The sequence below is a fragment of the Octopus bimaculoides genome, chromosome 9 (assembly GCF_001194135.2).
Source record: "Octopus bimaculoides isolate UCB-OBI-ISO-001 chromosome 9, ASM119413v2, whole genome shotgun sequence".
In the NCBI taxonomy this organism is placed as follows: Eukaryota; Metazoa; Mollusca; class Cephalopoda; order Octopoda; family Octopodidae; genus Octopus; species Octopus bimaculoides.
This window is the reverse complement of record NC_068989.1, coordinates 85,847,994-85,851,389: the sequence shown is the minus strand read 5'-3', so window position 1 is coordinate 85,851,389 and position 3,396 is coordinate 85,847,994. Positions and strand designations below refer to the sequence as shown.

At 36.5% G+C, this 3,396-nt stretch overlaps 1 protein-coding gene across 1 annotated transcript in view; it reads right to left on the bottom strand.

The window, feature by feature from the left end:
• LOC106869568 (transformation/transcription domain-associated protein) overlaps positions 1 to 2,845 on the bottom strand; it is a 103,165-nt gene extending 100,320 nt beyond the window's left edge. Inside the window, exon 1 of the mRNA XM_052970942.1 lies at positions 2,634 to 2,845. The gene's annotated coding sequence lies outside the window, so the exon portion shown is untranslated. The remainder of the gene's footprint in view (positions 1 to 2,633) is intronic.
• Between the last annotated feature and the right edge of the window lie 551 nt (positions 2,846 to 3,396).

Sequence of the window (3,396 nt, the reverse complement as noted above, 5' to 3'; positions counted from 1 at the left end):
ATCACATCCTACTATGTTGAAGAAAGAGTATATCAAGTAAATAAGACCTAGATACACTACGTCAGGATAAAAGATTGATGGATATGGGTGAAACACATTAGGTCGTAAGCCTTCCAGATTAGGGCTGGCCTGGAACTAGAGCTAAACAACCACCACAAAGGACACATTAAATCAGGGTTTCTCAATCATTTTTTTACTTATGAATCTCTTTGATTTCTATTTTACTTGGGTGAACCCACATAGCTATTCAGTGTTTAAAAAATACTATTATATTTTTATAATTAAATATTAGGAATTATATTAAAAAATTGTTAAGTTATTTTGTGCAGTGTAAAAGTATAATCAATCTGTTGCACAAGTTTTAACATGACCAGAGCTGTGGAGTCGGAAAAAAATCTTTGACTCTTCTATATGCAATTAAATGATTTTGGTCTCCATATCTCATTATGCATATGCTTGTACTTTGAGTAGGCCTATATGTTATAACTGGTTTATATTAAAGAATAAAGATATTGTGAGTCGGAGTCGGTATAGTTTTACGGACTCCGACTCCAGCTATTCCTTAATTGTTTCTGACTGTGACTCCACTGTTTTAGATAAAGCTGTTCTAGATATACCATGCCTGAATAAAAGACAGAATAGTGATGGTGGAACAGCTCTGAGAGGAGATCTGTTGAATCAGAGCTTAGATGGAGCTAAACAACAATTATTTCTAATATATACACAAGGGCCAGCAGTTTTTAAGACAGGTGATTAATCCCTTACATTGATACCAGTAATTCACTGGTACTTATTTTACAGACAATGAAAAGATCAAATGCAAAGTTGATCTCAGAATATTGCAAAGCATTCTGTCTGATGTATTAACGATTTTACCAGCTCAATACCCATAATAATAATTGTTTCATATTTTTGTACAAGGTCAGCAATTTCAGTGGGAGGAAGAAAATCCAGTATTTGAGTGGTATTAATTTTATTGACTCCTGAAAGGATGAAAAAGCGAAGTCAACCTCGGCAGAATTTGAACTCAAAAGATACAGCCAGAAGAAATGTTGCAAAGCATTTTATCCGGCGTGTTAACGATTCTACCACAGTGGTTTCCAAAGCAGGCGGTATTGCATCCCCTGGGGGCGTTGAAGAAAAGTGGAACGATAATGGGGTAGCAATTCATGTAAAAACAACAAAATAATGGGTTCATTAGGTAAGGTTTTATTTGTGATATTCAGTTGCTTTGAATTTGTTTCAGAACAGAAAGAGGTATATGTTTGTGATGGTTAGTTGGGGGCGCTCGGAATGTGGCCTGGGTGTCAAGGGGGCAGCAGCTTGAAATAGTTTGGGAACCACTGTTCTACTGGCTCGCGGCCCTTGTTTCTAATTCAGGCACAAGGCTTGAAATTTGATTGGTACTTCATTTTATCGACCCCGAGAGGATGAACTCGGCATGTAAAGAGCCACAAGAAATGTCACTAAGCATTTTGTCCAATACGCTAATTGGTTCTGGTAGCTGAACGCCAAAGATAATAACAATCCTTTCTTCTACAGGCAGCACAAGGCCTGAAATTTTGGTAGAGAGGACTAGTCGATTTCATCGACCCCAGTGCTCAACTGGTACTTATTTGATCGATCCCGAAAGGATGAAAGACAAAACTGACTTTGACAGTCGAACTCAGGACGTAAAGCCGGAAGAATTGCCGCTAAGCATTTTGTCCAGTGTGCTAATGATTCTACTGGTTGGTCGCCGATAATAATAATAATTATTATTATTATTATTTCTACTATAGGCATAAGGCTTGAAATTTTATGGAGACGATGTGACAGAATCGTTAGCACGCCGGACAAAATACATAGCAGCATTTCTTCCGGCTCGTTACATTCCGAGTTCAAATTCCGTTGGAATATCGGCACAAGTCCAAAAATTTGAGGAAGGAGAGAGCACAGTCGAATAGATGGCTACTTTTACCTCAGTACATGATAGGTAACGTTTCATTTTATCGACTCCACCGCTCCCAAAACCAGAAGGATAAAAGAGAAACTGAAAAACTATGGTATGGTATTAATAGCTTCTTATATTGGCTCAAGGCCAAACATTTGGGTTGACGAAGAGCTATGAGATGAAGAGAAGTACCATAGCGGTACTTATTCTAAGGTAAAACAACGTCCATCTACGAAGGGATTTGAACTCAAAGCTAGAAAAGGGACGTAATTAAAATCGAAAAAAACATTATATATATGTGTATATATATAGATATATATGTATGTATAAACTGGAACAAAAACAAAACGAGACATGAAAAACGTTTCCTTGCTTTTTCTTCTTCTCTTTTTAAATGTCTAAAATACTCTTGATTTCTAAAACAGACAATAAAATCGGAAAATCGTAGATGAAGGTGGAAGAGGAATGGGATGTAATGTTGATCTTTTTTTTTTTGTTTTTCGAAGAATCGTTAACGACGTAATTGAATCGAAAAGACAGATTTCCACCCAAGAGGCAAATGCAAAAATTATATAAAGAAGAAAAAGATCAAAACACATACACACGTGTGTGTATGTGTAGTTTTTATCGTGTATGTGTGTCTATTAATTGGCTGAGGGAAGCAAAATAACAATTTTAAATAAGATAAAGCAAGGCTTACCCCTCTCTCACGGTTCACTAATGTTCCATGGGCTGAGAAAACTGAGTTAAATAGAAAAAATATAAATATATATATATCTATCTATCTTTCTTTATATATGTGTATATATATCTGTGTGTATAATGTTGTTTATATATCTTTTATATGTAAAAGTTAAGCCGCAAATTACGCTTAATTGCGACATTCAGCCACCATGGACAGAAGCTTACAACGCGCATGTCTGAATTATATAGGTTTCCGGTCGGTAAGAAAGCTGAAAGAGAGAGAGAGAGGAAGAAAGAGAGAGATAGAGAGAGAGGAAGTACAGACAGCCTTGTTGTTGTGGTTACTGTTAAAGCTCCCGGGTTATTATATTTCGAACATACATGTGATCAAAGGTGTTCCATTGGTGACTATACCGTTAGACCACGATATTCAGTGTCCTGATTTTTAGATAAAATATAGTGTGAGGGAGACCAGGGCCGAGGCTAGAAAGTGCGGGGCCCAATTAAAGAAATGTTAATGAGGCCCTCTACTCTACAAAAGCTGAAGATTGATGATTTATGCATCGTGTAGTACGCCAGTCCTTGCCAAAAAGCGTTGAGGGCTTGAGGCTCCCCCATTAACCACAATGGTATATTAAAAATTGAAATCTCACATGAAAGTTTTTTTAATGTTTTATTATAAGTCAAGATAGTTACTGATATGGACGAGTAGCAAAATGAGGTGTTCTTTCTGCATTTTTGACTTTGAGACAAAATATATTTTTTGCAAATATTCACTC